The following is an 18959-nucleotide window of genomic DNA, read 5'->3' as shown; positions in this document are numbered from 1 at the left end:
GAATTTCAATACCCACATACACACACACATACACACAAACGCACGCACACACACGCACGCACACACACATATATGTATATATATATATATATATATATATATATATATATAGCCAGTAGAGTTTAGTTTCCTAGAAGTACATCCAATGAAACAACATGTGTCTACCAAAATAGTGCTCAATGAGTGAACAGAGCAGGTATATTAATTTTATCTATGCAAACATTAATGGCTACATATGTGCATACATGTTTCTGTAATCACCCACGTTAGGGGATTACGTCTTCAGGCCAAGAATTACCTTCAAAATTAATATATATATATATATATATACTAATCTACATACAGTACTGTTTCGTTGTTTCACAAGTCATCAGTGAGGCTAGAAAAGACATTACTGCGGCTATATGTATATATATATATGTATATATATGTATATACATATATATATATATGTATATATATATGTATATACATATATATATATGTATATATATGTATATACATATATATATATATATATAAAGGGTGACCCCCCCAAAACGGGCCCCAACTCTAATTAGCCCCCATTTCTTTGTCATAACTAGTTTATTATATTCAAAACATCACATCAAAACACTAGGGTATTTGGCATTTTTTTACTTACTTTTATATATATATATATATATATATATATATATATATATATATATATCGTAAAATATGCTTATATCTCATGATTTAATTTATGCAGGTTTGTATTTATTATTATAGAGCCAATAATCTATTGATATTTATTGATTTACTAGCAGTACCCGGTTACCGTCGTTACCCGCTATAATTTTGCTGAAAAGCGAAATACGTGTCTATTTACAGCTGAAAATGTTGCTAACCGCACTTCATTTCCTCTGATGATGAGGCATTATTGAAAATCCATGGATTAAGGAAATTAACATAACCCCCTTCTGTATATTCCTATTGTCAAACAATAAATTCTTAACTCGAATATATGTGTCTATATTTTAATTTTCATAATTAAACTTTAACCACCAAACGTATATATTACTCTATTCTTAAATATTAAGCTTTTCTTTTTAGCTAGGATCACGCTGAAATTGTTACTTCAAGTAATATTGTTACATGATAAGGGCTGTCCCCTTTTCATGTAAGTATAAAAATAGAGAGATTTAGTTAAAATGAAAATGAAATAGCATAGGCGAAATTCGAACCTCGTAATTAAGGTTTAGAAATAGATTACGTGTGAGAATTTAAAAATGTAAAACAAACGTTTGTTTAGAATATAGATAAATATTTCAAGGAAAGAATGTGAACTCTCAAGTTTGTTATGAAATTTTAAATTGAAAGAAGGCAGCTTATAAGATAATGTTTTTAACATATTGGAAAAATAGGTTACTGAGTATAGGAAAAGTTTTGGACATGTATGTGTAGAACACGTGAAAGAAGGCACATGTTTTAACATGCGTATGACGTCACGGAAAATAGAAAGTTTTAGGGATAGAGAAAAACTTTAGTTAGAGGACAGTCAGTGAGAAAACTCAGAGAGAGTCAGTCGTCTAGGAAGCGAGACGTCACTTTGAAACTAAAATGTGAGACTTTGAATTCTTGGTGATGGAAACACGGCCGGTCGTGACGAAATAAACCATCATGTGTTTTGTAAAGGTCCTCTTGTCTTATGATTCTTACAAAAAGGTAAAGTGAAATTGTATTATATATTTGTGTTATAAAATGTCTTTTCGTACACATCTCGACTTCTCATATCCACAATGAGAATCTACATCATGTCTACAGAATGTCTGAACAGTGAACAAAATGTCCTCACTCAAAGAGCTTCTCCTTCTTCTTCCAATCTACACATCTAAAGAATGAATATTTAATATATAGGAATCGTTATAAACGAACAATCTCTCTCTGAGTCCTTTCAACATCCCTCTCTTAATAAAACACTCTCTCTAAGACTCGTATCTTTACTAATAAGAACTCACGTAACATACGCACAAGTGGTAAATTCGTCTAATAATAATAATAATAATAATAATAATAATAATAATAATAATAATAATAATAATAATAACTATATAACAATATCTATCAGGATATTTCACCTGCTTTTTAATCTGGGTCTTATCTCGCTTTATATATATATATATATATATATATATATATATATATATATACATATATATATATATATATATATATATATATACACTTGTGCCCGATATTATTCATACCCCTCGGATCTTTGAGATTTCTATAAGAATATTGCTCAAACCAGAAGGTAGACAATATTAAAGGGATTTCAAACAATAAATCAAGCATAAGCATTCAATTTAAACTCAACAAATAAATAAATTATGCAAGTTTGAAACATTATACAAAGAAAAACAATAATGGCACTAGTTCAAAATTATTCATACCTCTCTTACTACTAGTCAATAGCATGCCCTTTATTCTTAATAACTGCCTGTAACCGTTTTGGATATTTATCAACAAGGTTTTTACAAGCATCAACACTGATTTTTGACCATTCTTCAATGCAGTAGTTCTCCAAATCCCTCAAATTTCTAGGTTTCCGCTTTTTAACCTCAGTTTTCAATATGTGCCAGATGTTTTCGATAGGGTTCAGGTCGGGACTCTTGCTAGGCCATTCCAAAACAATAATTTGATTACCCTCAAACCATTTCTTGACTATTTTGGCAGTATGTTTTGGATCATTATCCTGTTGAAGGACCCAGTTTGGTCCTAAATGGAGCTTCTCCGCATCCTGTCTAATGTTTTTCTGGAGTATCTACAAATATTGCTCCTTCTTCATGGTTCCATCTATCTTGACCAAACTACCTGGAGCACTAGCCGAAAAGGAGCCCCAAAACATTAGGCTACCACCACCATGTTTCACCGTGGGTATGGTGTTCTTTAGGTTGTAAGCTTCTCCTTTCTTTCTCCAAACGTAAGAAGCATCCATATGGCCAAACAATTCAATTTTTGTTTCGTCAGTCCACAAAATACTTGAGAAAACGGACTCTGGAGAATTCACATGGGTCCTAGCAAACTTTAGACGTGCTGCAAGGTGTTTTCCGGTGTGCAATGGAGTCCTTCTTGGTCTTCTTCCTTTCAGACCATTTTCATGCAGAGTCCTTTGCAATGTTTGCCTTGATATTTTTATGCCAGAAAACTCCAGATTTTCTAAAATGTCCTTAGTAGTGGTGGTTGGATTTGCATTAACACTTCTTACAATATTCCTGGTGGCTCCAGCAGACAGTTTCCTTTTTCTTCCTCTACCAATCAAGTTTTTTGTTGTGTGGTGGCTCTGGAACTTTTTGATGATGCTCTGTACTGTTGGTGTAGGGACCTCAAATTTCTTGGAAATTGACTGGTAACCTAAACCATCCTTATGTGAATTCACAATTTTAGTCCTAAGATCATTATTAAGGTCTTTTTTCTTCCCCATTCTAATATTTTTTATTCTTTTATTGGTTTTCAGTTGATATCATTTTAATTTCTGAAAAATGCAAAAAACGAAATGAAATTAATCAAAGGTTATATAAAACCATTCAAAATAAGAATCAAACAGGAAACAAACAGTCAGAAACTAGATTAATACTGAAAAAATAAGGGGGTATGATTATTTTTGAACATTGTAGATTTTATAAATAGCTGTATATTTCTTTTATTACAAGTATCCCGAGATTTTAAAATGACGAAAATGATCAGAAGAGGTTTATTAAGAATATGTATCAATATGGACGTAAACAATAAATTCTTACAAAGTTACACCTAATAATCTCAATTTTCAAGGGTGGGGGGGTATGAATAATATCGGGCACAAGTGTATATATATATATATATATATATATATATATATATATATATATATATATAGTAATTTATAAAATATATATGTCGATTAAGCTACACTGAATATTCGGCGTTTCATCCACTAGAGGATTCCTCAGGCTTATGCGCGAATTCTGTGGGTTTTTTTTTCTCGTTTTTATATATGTTGAGGATTTTAGTTAGCCAATCAGCTTTCTAGTATCCACCGCGCCCCTTCCTCTCAGCAAATGGTCCTGCATTTTATCGAACAAAGGATCTGTTTTATACCTAGGTTAATGGTTTAAGGCAGATGATTTTCCTCATTTCTGCTCTTTTTTATACATAAATATGCATATCTGTACACACATACATGGCTAACTGAAATCCTCAACATATATAAAAACGAGAAAAAAACACAGAATTCGCGCATAAGCCTGACGAATCCTATAGTGGATGAAACGCCGAATATTCAGTGTAGCTTAACCGCCATATATATTTTATAAATTACTAACTAGCTCTACCTACGTATTGAGCACTTTTGAAGTAAAGTTTATGCATAAATCTATACTTTCATATATTAATTTTATGTGAGTAAATGAAGTAGTTATATATATATATATATATATATATATATATATATATATATATATATATATATATATATTGGAAATGGAAATTAATAAAAACTGAAGAAAGAGCTCAATACCGTTGTTGAGCAAATATACGTTATATTTTTTACTACCGTAACTTTCTGTTAAGTTACATTATTGTTTCAGCTACTTGGCCGTTTTTTGGCCGTCTGTAGCTTCCTCAGACTTTTACATAAATGTTCGCTATTTTGTGAGCGAACATTTCTGTAAAAATCTGAGGATGCTACAGACGGCCAAAAACAGCGAAGTAGCTGAAACAATAATGTAACTAAACAGACAGATATGGTAATAAAAAATAAAACGTATATATATATATATATATATATATATATATATATATATATATATATATATACATATATATATATATACTTCGGAATAGTTTTTATTTAACAATCAGTGGTTATATAAACGTGAGATTGTAGGTTTACAAAATATTACTGGCAGTAATATTCTATAAGTTATCCCATCTAAATCAAAAATTGCTCGATATGTAAGATAGAGCAAATAAATTAAATTGTAATTCAATGAATTTCAAAAACCTCTCATTGAAATGAAATGAAGTGGTTGAGTTTCATATCAAAGAATCTTTATTATTCTAAGCAAGACAAAGAATGCTTTAGAAAATTAATCTCCTTAACCTATAGGGTGTCGATGTCTACCATCTCATCAGAGGAGAGAAAATATTAGCAAATAGTTATAAAGGTATGCACCCTATTTGCTAAAGTCAGTGAGACATGGAAAGTCAAAGTGAAAATAATACATTTGTCAGAAGTCCTGTAGCAGGAGGATTTTTGTAGAAAAAGGATATGAATGTTTTTGTTGATCCAACTTACTTGGTAAAATCCATATTATACGTTCTTTACATCCGTTTGGTAATAATTTCCAAGCCATATACTGGGTAATCCGCATAGCTGTGTATATATCCGAATTCAGGCAAGTGCTTGTTTAAATTTGTTTTAGGTCCATCGAAATAATTCAGAGTCTGGTGGAAAAACCTTTTCATTATAAGTTTATATTGTTTTTAGTGGGGCGAAGTGTTAGGGAGATTAGGTAGTGGTAAGTGGTAGGAATTAAGGTGAGACATATGTGCATATTCATCCTTATATACACATGAACACGCATATACAAACACACACATACACACACTATACATATGTATATATACATACAAATATACATACACACATATATACATACATACATACATATACACATACATATATATAAAAACATATATATACATATACACACAAGCATACATACATGTATATAAATAGATATCTCTTCACGTAGAATCAAAGAATCGTAAAGTTTGACCGGTCGCTTTATTGAGGTCAGGTCGTGTACAAGATATAGGGACTTAGTTCGGGGGGGGGGAAGAGAAGAGGAGGAACAAGAAGAATATAGAGATACGAACAAAAACCAAAATTAAGCTATAAATAAAATAATAATTAAAAAGATGGGCCAAATACGTACATGGAATAATTCTTTTTTTCCGGATTTTTCCTAGTTTCATCTCAAACCTCATTGTCAGTTTAAATCGTATTTGTTCTGTCAACTCAAGTTATATATACTGCCCACGAGGTTCTAATTATTATTAATTTTATACCTATCTATATTTCCCTTAGAAAGAGGATTTACATAAAGTTTAGAATATGCTAATGTTTATGAGCTAATTGTGAAATTAATTCTAATTTTATTGATGGAACATTTTATCTTTATTGTATGATCCTTACGGTAATAGTTCAATGCTAAATAAATTATAACAAAGGTAATAAAGTACTGATAATACCTTACTGAAAAACGTTTAAAATCAGTAATATCCATAACCTTATGCTATTTAATAATATTTAACTGGGGAAACTTTCTACAGCTGCATTTCAATATATACAAATTTACCTATAAATACTTCAATACATATACATACACACATACATCTACACACACATATATACATATATATATACATACATATATATATATACATAAACATACCTACACATACATATATATACATATACACGTACACATTCATGAACGCGTACAATATATATTTTTTACATACACGCAACCATACTATTTATACACACATACGCTCACTTATTCTATATATACCTACATCTAAGCCCAGATATACCCACATATAACACGTGTTCAATATATACCCAGATCTACCCTCATAATGCAAAAAAAAATAAAAATAATATATTTAGACATAAAAAATGTTTTTAGACAAAAAAAAATGTATACCATTATTTAACACTATTAATTATAGCAATAATTAGTGTATGTAACTTACCTAAGTTTATCATAGATATTTTTTTTTTATTTTTTTAACCCTTACACTGCTAATTTAACATTAATAAGATGAAAAAATTGGGATTGTGTAACTATGGTTATAGAATTTTATTAAACTTGTACCGAACAGGGATGACGCATCAATGAGTATAGTTCTTTCTTGTTTATACGTACGGATCTGAAGATTACCTTGCAATGGGGAATTTGTACTCCTTTTCTGGTTAGTAGATGGGGGCGGAATTTCAAATTCTTTAATTGGCAAGCTACATGTTTTTGGAAATACTATTATAATTAGATCTTATAGCGCAAATTACGTGTAGGAGATTTAAATTGTAGTATGTTAATGTGCTTATAGTAAGGCTCTACTTAACATGTGCATATATACAAAAAGAGAAAGTTATTTTATGTGTTAAAAGAGGGGATTAAGAACCGATCTTTAGAAAATGAACATTATCATATTAACAAAGAAATTATTTAGATTTTAGTCAAGACTGATGTGTATTTAGTCCTTTGTTTTTACCTATTTGTCATTTATACCGAGAGTGTATGCTATTTTATTTTAAGATGGTTGTATTTAAATTTTTTCTTGTGTTTACATCTGGACACTAGCTCATTCTTGGTATTTATTATGGGTTTATTGAAGGTTATGATGTTAACTGCCTCGGATATACAAAGATTGCAAAACTTATCCCCTGGGGCATATGATCTAGATTTATTCAGTATTCTCCATTTAATTGAATATGGAATTTTCTTGTCCTCTAGGCTGTTGATTAATTTGCTTAAGGATGTACTGTTATTATAATTGTTTTGAGATCTTTCATTTCTGAAGGAATGTAGGTGGTTTGAGATTCTTATTTTTGTTAAGCTTGATGATGCACCTATATACGTGAATGTTTTCCGGGTTTCATTACTGTTTATTTGTTCATCGGTCCCATTTCTATTGAGTCCTATATTGGGGGGCTGGGCAAAGATATGGCATGGGGATTCATAGCCTTGGTTCTGGTTAGTCCTAAACTGATCTTCACTGGGAATTATATTATTGGATACGTTAGCCTGGCTGTTATTGTTTCTGTTATTATTATTATTCGAGCTGTCACCATATGTTTCCCTGTATATGTTTACGTTCTGAACGCTTCGACTATATTCATTTTTTTCCTCGTTTAGTTGGTTGTTTTTATGTTTTGGTAATTGCGTGACTGTGTAGGCGTATACCACGTCTTTGTGAATGCAATCGTTATTAAGGGGGCATTCATTTTTATTTAGGCAGTTACATTTGTTACTAGGTATTAGGTCAATTGGTATATCCAGCGCTTTTTTAATTTTCCTGTTATTTGTTGAAATTATTGTCTGTGCTAGATTATGCATAGTGGAGTATGAGATTTTTATGGAGTTTTTGTTTAATATGGTACTATACTTATGGGGGTATTTAAAGGAGTTTTCCACTATTCTGAAAAATTCTTTTGGAATGTTAGTTTTTACATTGGAGCTGAAAGGAGGATTGAACCAAATGGCATTCTTACGTCTTACTTTTCTCTTCTTATTAAATTGTTTTTGATTTCGGATTGGGCTGGCGGCTGTGTATTTAATGAGGAAATTTGTATTGTTGGGAACATTTTGGCTTATTCTGTTGCTGTTAATTTTTATTGTCATATTATGAGTAATTACTGAGGGTAGTTTTCTCGCTAAAGGGTGTTTTTTGTTATATTCTATGCGTTCTTTATATCCTGAATTCCTTAAAGCATTATTATAGAATGTCGATACCTGGTCAAAGGCTTTTTTTGTCCGCTGATAGATTTCATTTCAATGAGAGTTTTTTGAAATTCATTGAATTACAATTTAAATATATATATATATATATATATATATATATATATGTGTGTGTATATATCCAGTAGTGTATGTGAATAATTCAATATATATATATATATATATATATATATATACATATATATGTATGTGTGTGTGTATATACATATATATATACATATATTGTTGTAGGAAGGCAGGCTCGAAACCGTTCAATGAAGAGGGAAAAGAACGGGGAAAACTTGGCGTCTTGGCTGTTGCGACCACCATCAAACCGGAAGTGACGTAGGTTTAAATTAAGGCTAGATTTAAATTAAGGCTAGACAATCGAAAAGAGGGGATGACTTTCGAAAATATCGGCAAAAAATCAACCCCTCCCTGTAGAAAATACCCAGTTCAGGGTGAAGAAAAGAATGTATTTAGCCAATTCTTCGGCATTTGTCGTGCTTCAAAACGATACTGATTTTGTGAAAATCCGTCGTCTCTGTCGAAAGTTTAAAAAAAGCTTACTTTGGTAGTTTCAACGCTTCCCATAACATAGGATATCATCAATTCATTGCGACAACTTTTTGATAAACGAATAATATCACAGAAATAGCCCGCCAGCTTCCTTCGTGTAATCTAACTTTATTAAATTATTTCAGGGTTGTGTAAAGTCGCATACCTACGCTAATAAACCAACCACGCAAAACAACATGAATATAAAACCGATGCGTTATTGCCGAAATAAAATTGTTTCAGTTGAATCCCTAGATTACATCATATACGTGTGAAACGAGGATGCCGTATGCTCAAAATTGTATTTAAATTATAGATGTCAACTAATAATCATGGGAATAAATATTTTTTCTGTGATTTATTTACATTTAAAATGTGTAGGCTGTAACATAAATGAGTTTATTATTACTATTAACTAGCATTTCAGCCCGGCGTTGCCCAAGTGTATGGAGGTGTATGTTGAGCAAAAAAAAAGAGCGGTAAATTTGTTAAAACTTTGATCCCAATTATGACCCCTTACCATTGATTTGTTGGGGCTCAACTCATATTAATAAGTTAGATCCATGTACAATTAACCTATATCTAAAATTTCAAGTGGTCAGACACAAAATTGGTGGAGAAGTTTGTGAGAGTTCTCAACGGTCAATTCGTTAAACTTTGACCCCTTAACAGGAGGATTTCTGGCCGTAAATGGATTACAACGATTTTCCCAAATCTCTGTAACCTCTATATCAAATTCCGAGTATGTAAACTGAAAATTGACAGAGTTATTGCGTAGGAAAATGTACACAGACACACACACATACACTTCACTTATATATATATATATATATATATATATATATATATATATATATATATATATATATATATACATACTAACAATTCAGCCCGGAGTTGTCCGGGTGTTTGGAGGTGTAAGTTAAGCAAAAAAAAAAGCGGCCAATTTTTTTAAATTTTGACCTCTATCATGACCTCTTAACATTTATTGGTTTCTGCTCAACTCAAGTTATTAAGTTAGATCCATATCCAAGGAACTTATATCTTAGATTTCAAGTTTTTAGACCCAAAATTGTCGGATGAGTTTGGTGGAGTTCTATAAGGTCAAATCGTTGACTCCTTAACATCCAAATTTCTGGCCGAAAATCGATCAAATAGATTTGTCCAAATCTCAGTACACTCTATATAAAATTTCGAGTCTGTAGACTAACAATTGACAGAGTTATTGCGTAGGGAAAGGTACACAAACACAGACACGTTCACTTATATAGATATACTAGCATGTGTGCCCGGCGTTGCCCGGCTGTTTGGAGGTGTATGTTGACCAAAAAAAAAACGGTATTTTTTTTTTTAAATTGACCCATATTATGACTCCTTAACATTTATTGTTTGGGGCTTAAATAAAGTTATTAAGTTAGATCCATGTTCAAGGAACCTATATCTAAAATTTCACGTGTTTAGACCCCAAATTGTCGGAGGAGTTTGGTAGAGTTCTCAAAGATCAAACCATTGAAAATTGACCCCTTAACAGACCGAAAACCTATCACATAGATTTTCCCAAATCTCAGTACCCTGTATATTAAATGTCGAGTCTGTAAACTAAAAATTGACAGAGTTATTGCGTAGGGAAATGTACTCACACAAACAAGCAGACAGACACACAGACACGCTCACGTTTATAGATATATAGAATAGATAATAATAATTATAATAATAATAATAATAATAATAATAATAATAATAATAATAATGATAATAATAATAATAATAATAATATTGATCAAAATCGCCTGTTCCTGCTTCTGTCAGATTATTTCGATTATCAATTATCGATACAATATCTTATCTAAGTCATTATCATACTGGATCGAACTAGGAACATTATCTGGCATATAAAGTGCCTTTGTGTAAAATAAAAAAAAAACATTGCACAGCCGTTTCCGAAACCATAAAGAACGAATTCACACACACAGACACCAAATTTTCTATAATATTATAGTAGAGGTAGAGTTATTTATATTAAGAGATGTTTTCAATAAGTTTCCAGATTTTTGTACAAGAATTTAAAATTGTCATAGACTCTTGAAAATTCAGTATGTTACTGTCATGTATGTAATGAGATGACGGATCATTTTTGTATGAGTTCAGGTTCAAAGGAAGGGTTACAGCAGGAATTTGAAAATATCTAGTTAAAGCCTTATAATCAGAGCTGGTACATTTCATAAATGCGATCTTGACAGGAAGATAATTTAGAAAAACGATGTTATAAAACTTTGTTTTACACTACAGAAAACATGCCACAAAAACGTATGGAATGCTTCACACTACTGTTGTGTTATCTTGCATGAATTGATCGTCATTGTGTGTGTTGCATAGGCCATTAAAAGAAAGCCAGGAAGTCTGTCAGGGAGGATGAGAGGTGTGGGACGAGTAAGTATGTCAGAACACCAGAGTTGATTGGTCAAATAAAAATAAATCATAGAAAAGCATCGTCGTATCTCTACAGAGATGTCAGTCCGAGAAGTGTACACTATTATTCGCGAGCAAGTTAAGAAGATGTGCATGGAATGCGTCCAAATGATGCTCAGAAAAAATCAGAAATAAATGCGCTGTTATGATAGAAGGGAGATGGTCGAGGTTATCAATTCAGAGCCGGGATTTCCTAATGCTCTGGTAACGCGAGATTAAAGCTGGATCTACAGATATTACCCAGAGACCAACAGACAGAATTTCAAGTGGAAGTATGCTCGCTGTCACAGTTTCAAGAAGGCCAAACAGATCACATTTACATATAAACTTATGATGATCCACCTGTCTACAGCACGGGCATGATAAACATGTACTCGGACAGAATCAACAAGGAATACTATGATGAGGTTTTAAGAGAGTTCAGGGAGATGGGCCGTCGTAAGAGGCTGGCAGTGTTCAAATCGGGCTAGTGGCAATTTCAAAAGGACAACGCAGCAGTCCACAACCCTATCCTAGTCCAGGAGAGGTATGAAGGCAGTTTCTTACCTTCGACATAGTCCATACTTTGCTCCTTGTGACTTTTAGTTATTCAATAAGCTCAATGAAAGCCATGAAATATGTCGTTATGAGACAACTGCGTGGATGAAAAGAGCTGTAACGAGGGTAATGGAAAAGCGCACACAAACGAATTTCTGTGGGTCTTTCAAGAAGTTGTGGAAACGGAACATTTGCATTGAAACTGAGAGAGAAATCTAGCACCGGACTAGATTCGTTGGAAATCCCCCCATAATGCATGGCTTTGTGATGAGTGAAAGGTATAACATTATATAACCATTATTATATTGGAAAAATGTATGATATAATTTATAGATTTTTGGAGTAAATATCGCCGTTATGATTCAAATGGGAATGTGTAACTGAAATAAAATAATTGAACTTTTGTTATGTTTTTATTGACTAACTATATGTATTAATTATTAGTCATGAGAAAGTTAATCTGTGTTTAAAATAAAATTATGCTCCATTAATATAAGTTAAATTATTATTGGCGATAAATTATAGATGAAATCCACGTTGTCAAATCGTGCTTGAATTTTCGATAAACGCTGATACAAAGTGCCTCTCTCGCGATTTATTTGCAATACATAAAACTGTTCTTGCTTGTTTGAAGTCAAACGTGTGCTTATATTGCAATGAATGAGAGAATAATACATTCAGAGAATTGCTATTTCTTATATCTCTTTGATACTAATTGAGCCGTTTTCTCAACTCTACGTTGGGTTTCACCATCATATTCAGTGCCACGCAAAAGTATTGGATACATTACATTTTTCTCATTACTTAAATTAGGATTTAAGATTTAACCAAAATTTGGTCAGTATATTCCTATTACTATTCTTAATTATATTTGGCGTAGTAATTACAAAATAAAAGTTTAGAAAGTTTATATTTAAGGAGTGTATGAATTAACAAACGCAAAAGTATTGAATACACTTTAAAAACATCTTTTTCTGAAATGAATTTAAGTGACTTTTGCTTAGCGTGTTGAAATAATGCAAACGAGTTATCACTGACTAATCCGAGAGCTTTATAGTAAAATAATTTAAATTTCTACCAGTTTGGGCTCACTCCTTGAAAGTCAACCAGTTTATTTATAAAAATTCCTAAAACTAAAGAGTTGTCAGTAGATATTCGTCAGGAAACCATTTATAAGCAAAAAAAAAAAAAAATGTATCGAATAATATCAAAGAAACTTAATCTATTACTAAGTGCAGTTGGAAAAGTTATTAGAAAATTTACACACCCAGGTAAAGCTGTTGCAAATCTTCCGAGATGGGGTCGGCCAAGGAAATTAAACAAAAAAAATCAAGGTAGGTAAGCAGGAAGGTACAAAAATACGTTTTCTTCCTCGTGGTGAAATTCAAACCGACCTCAGAAAAGCTGAGATTAATGTGAGCAAGGATACTATCAATAGAGTTCTGAATTGTGCAGGTTTTGTATCAAGGCCCCCAAGTAAAGTTTCATTATTGGAGCTATAACATGACAGACCACATTTGAATTATGCTAAGATGTATGGGGACCAACCCCAAGAATTTTGGAACAAGATAATCTGGTCAGACGAAACGAAAATCGAAATCTTTGGAAGAAACACAGCAACACTTGTATAGCGTAAAAATGGTGCCGCCTATAAGAAAACGAATAGCATTCCTACGGTAAAGTTTGGCGGTTGTTCGATTATAGTATGGGGGTGTTTTTCATCCAAAGGTACTGGTGAACTAGAAATAATCAATGGTAGAATGAATGGACGTATGTAATAGAAATTTCGTGTTTCACAGTGCATTGATCCCAAGCATATTGCCAAACTAACCAACGAATGGCTTAGAAATAAGTGAATTGACGTTCTTATTTGGCCCAGTCAGTCTCCAGACCTCAACCCAATTGAAAATATGTGGATAATATTGAAGATCCATGTTTACAAGAGAAATCCACAAAATATTCAACAACTAGAACAGTTCTACAAAGAAAAATGGACCAAAATACCTTCATATCATTGCAAAAAACATGTCTGCAATTATAGAAAGCGATTGAACGCTGTTGACCACAATAAAGTCGATGCAACCAAATATTAAATCAATATATCCAATACTTTTGGGTTAGTCGATTCATATTTTTCCTTTAATATAAACTTTCCAAAATTAATTTTGTAATTACTACTCCAAATATTAGTTAGAATAGTAATAGGAATATACTGATCAAATTTTAGGTAATACCCTGAACCCTAATTAAATTTATGAAGAAAAATGTAACGTATCCACTTCTTTGCGTGACAATGTATATGATGGCAGATTTTGCACAGAACTGTGCATATGCCTGCATCGGAAATTGATTTGTCTTGGATATGTTTGTTGTTTTAATGTTTGTTTTATAGTTAGGCGTGTGGGTTGTACGATTGGAAGTACTAGTGTGTTAATAATGTTGTAAATAATTCTATTAGTGGCGTGGGTTAGGGTTAGGGTTAAGTTTAGTTGCAAAAATATATGTTTATAAGAGATGTGTCTGGTGTATCTGATTTTTGCTTATTTATTCTGAGGAATATATGTGTGACTTTTTTCCTTGCATTTAATATAAATGATATGGGATGTTGTATGTGTTTTCAGAGTATTTGTGAGTTATTTGAGTTCTTCGTTCGGATAATATGTACGGCAAATTCTGACTGCCTGTGTTTATGTTGTTATTATGGTGTGAGTAGACGTTTATGTAGTCATTTTTGTGCGTAGCGTTGTAGTGAACATTGACAAATTGTTTATTATTCGATCTTATAGTGCGGGTTGTGGGGGCACACATTCATTTGCATATGTGGAGAGTAATTACACATAAATAGGAAGACTCAGTTAGTCTGAGTGGGTGTTCACCAGAAGCCACTAAATGCCGCCAAGAGCAGATATGTTTCTCAGCAAAGACTCTCTTATTTGACGCCATTATGTACATATCCTGTTAATATACCTTTTCCTAATACACTTCTTATTTGATCTACCTTTGTTTGTTGAGTCGTCATGTGTATTGCTTTCTACGTTACTTGTTTCAACCTGCAAACAACAGTGACGACGAGGATGAACGTCAAATATAACAGTTTGACGAAGAAATGGAAAGAACTCACTAAAAAAAGTACAACGCAACGGTTGACCTTTCAAAGGAATACAAGTTTTGACGAACGAAATGGTCGTAAAAACGGATTTTATGCTAAAGAGAAGTTCGACTCAAGCGGAAAAAATGAATAATTCAGCGAACATTGGAAAACTGTAAAATATTTTCCTCGAGGAGTACAACACTAAAAGAAAGAAACGGTTGTTTCCTAAATTCCAAGAACAAAAACTACATTCAAGTTAAAAAAAAAGTAAACTCGATTAATTGTATTTTATTTACTAAAATACTAGTCGGAAAAAAGAGACAAACCAAAACCTTTAATTGCAGTCTCAAAGAAAAAAAAACTCGAAGTGGCAAAAAAAGCGACGATTTATGCCGTTTCCCGTGGAATCCATCTTTAAAAAAAAATAACAAACTGTAAAAGTGAAGTTTTGTAAAACGACAAACAGATTCGTATTACTAAATTACAAGGAAGTGACATACGAAGAAAAAAAGTTCACCAGTGGATTTCCTAAATTGCTGTAAATACCAACTAAAGACTTTTTGGTAAACCAAATGTTTCTCTTCGGTATTTAAAAGAATATACCACAGTCAAACTAAAATCAAGGAAAGATTTTTTTAAACTAAAGTTTTCACTGGATAACGTATATAAGACAGTAAAACGTCACGCAAAAAAAAAATTAGTTGAAAAACTTTTTTTTTGCTATGGAAAGAGTTGTACTTAAGTTCGGCTGTTATTTATTAGGAAATGCCTAAAACGGAAAAGTAAATCCTATTTTGTGGTTTCAGCAAAAGCCTTTGTTCTTATGTTGTGGTTGGATGAAGAAACTCGCTAGCGAAGTGAGAAAATATTATTCGAGCAGCGATATTACTATTGAAAACAGGAACTATGAACGATTTTTTTGTAACAAAAGCCATTTTATATGGTACGGATATGGTGTTGCATGTGAAATTGTACAATTTTTCTTCGTAACTGCATTAGTGCTACTGAAGGATAAAAAAATGGAAGATTTATCTAGAATGTTAATGCAATTTTTGCAGACGCAAAAAAAGGCGCAATCCGAGCTAGATTCACGTAGAGAGGAGAGATTATTGGAATGGCAAATGGAACAAGAAGAAAGGCAGAAGAAATTACAACTTGAACAAGAAGAAAGGCAGAAGAAATTACAGCTTGAACAAGAAAAAAGCTAGAAGAAATCACAATTTGAATATGAAGAAAGGCGAAATCATCGTTTTGCTAAAACACTGGAACTATTAAAGACTAATCGAGAAAATGTCGACAGTACGAATTTCTCGTATACAACTATATTTAATAGCATGGACACATTTAATTATGTGCCGGAGGAAGAAAAGACTTTTGAAGTGTACTATAGAAGATACGAGGATTGCTTTCAACTGGACTGCAAAAGTTGGCCAAATAGCCAGAAAGTGAGCATTTTACTCAGGAAGTTGGGTGTAAGAGAACACAGCAAGTTCGTAGATTATATACTACCTAAAATAAACTACGGAATTAGATTTCATGGAAGCTGTAAAATTACTAAAATAATTATTTAATCCGAATATATCTCTTTTTCATAAGAGATGGTTGTGTATGAATCTAAGGAAAATGGACAACCAAGATTATTTGAAATACGCATCAGTTGTCAATAAAAACTGTGATAATTTTAAGCTAGCGGAACTAGAAGTAGAAGATTTCAAATGTCTAATCATCGCACAAGGGTTAGTCTCCACAAAAAATGCAGAAATACGCAGACGAGTGTTGTCTAAGCTTGAATCTGAGCAAGATTTAACAGTTCAGAAATTAGCAGAGGATTGTGAAAGGGCGATTACACTAAAAATGGATTAAAAAAAGATAGAAGAATCCGGAGTGGCATATGTAAGAAAGGTTAGAAAAACATACACACCAACCAAGAACTATGCAAATAAAAAGCAGTCAAAACGGAACGAAATATTCCAAATTTAATAATTATAATTATAGTAAAGAATATAACAAGTCTCTTCCTAGATATAATTGTAAGAAATACGCAGAAAGACATTGGGAATCGGATTGCCCTCATAAGAAGAAAAAATGCTACATTTGCAAGAAATTCTAACACAAAAGCGACTGTTGCAGATATAAAGATTTCACCAGAAAGAGAGTACCGCAAACAAAATCAAATAAAAAATTAGACAAAAATCGGCGAAAATACAAAAAAAGCGGAAATATTTAAAACGCTAATAAAATTACACTGGATTCAGGATCCGATATTTCTATAATAAATTTGAATACATGGAAAAAGTTGGATAAACCAACCATAATGAAACACGTAACTCAGCTCGGACGGTAACTGGTGGTGAGATAAAATTTGAAGTAGAAGTTATCCTTCTGATAAAATTGATTACGAAGAAATTAAAAATGTTCGTATTGAAAAATAGCGAAAACCTGTTTGGAATAGATTTAATTGAGAAATTTGGACTCTGGGATAAGCCAATTAATACATTCTGTAAAAAATAGAATGTACTACTCCAACAACAGAAAATATAAAAGAGGACTTTAAAAAATTATTTCCTGATGTATTTATGACAAAATTAGCTCGTTGCAATAAATTTAAGGCCTCGTGTGAACTTAAAGAAAACACCAGCCCAATTTTTTAGAAAAAAGCGAAACGTTCCGTTCGCTGGGTTGGAAAAGATTAATAAAGAATTAGACAGATTGGAACAGACAAGAATACTATCAAAAATAGAACAATGCGACTGGGCAGCCCCACCGTATATGTAAAGTTTAATGAACCATTAATGTTAAATCCAAAGAGAAAAATATATTGAAATCTGTGCGACTTAAAATCCATGGAGGAGGGTGTTGTGTGTGCACACATTCATTTGCATATGTGGATAGTAATTACACATAAATAGGAAGACTCAGTTAGTCTGAGTGTGTGTTCACCAGAAGCCACCGAATGCAACCGAGAGCAGATATGTTTCTCAGCAAAGACTCTCTTATTTGACACCATTATATAAATGTCCTTTAAATATACCTTTTCCTAATACACTTCTTATTTGATTTACCTTTGTTTGTTGAGTCGTCATTTGTATTGCTTTCTACGTTACTTGTTTCAACCTGCAAACTTAACAGTACGTATGTCTAGAAAAGGTAAGGAGCAATCCGTTTCATAGGTAAACTTCATGGAGAGTTTGACAGAGTTGGGGCTATTCGTTTTTCATTATTATTCTGTGCGTGTTTTCAGGACGAAAAATTAAAATGTCAATAAATCTAAAATAGTCTGTTTGTAGGCAATCTTAACTTCAATTATATATATATATATATATATATATATATATATATATATATATAATTTAAATTGGAAATTTGAAAACTTGAAAGTGTCAGAATAGCTTCATCAGAGTAGAAAGTTCGGTATGGAGAAGAAAAAGAAAAAAAACTTCGTTCCGGACTTCCTACCCTGATGAAACTATTTATAGCGATATATATCAGGTATACAACAACAATAAAAAGTAAATAAAGTTATTTCATCATTATTTCTGACACTTTAAAGTTTTCAAATTTCTCATTTAAATATTATTCAAAATAAGTGACTTCTAAAGTGTGATACAATATTTGTATATATATAGAAATATATATGCATATATATTATTTATCTATATATGTATATCTTTGTATATACATATTATTTATCTATATATGTATATTTTATATATATATACATTATTTATCTATATATGTATATTTTATATATATATATATATTATTTTTATATATGTATATTTTATGTATGTATATAT

The sequence above is a fragment of the Euprymna scolopes genome, chromosome 12, assembly GCF_053919585.1.
Source record: "Euprymna scolopes isolate OS-2025 chromosome 12, ASM5391958v1, whole genome shotgun sequence".
In the NCBI taxonomy this organism is placed as follows: domain Eukaryota; kingdom Metazoa; phylum Mollusca; class Cephalopoda; order Sepiida; family Sepiolidae; genus Euprymna; species Euprymna scolopes.
Note: the sequence above shows the minus strand (reverse complement) of the source record.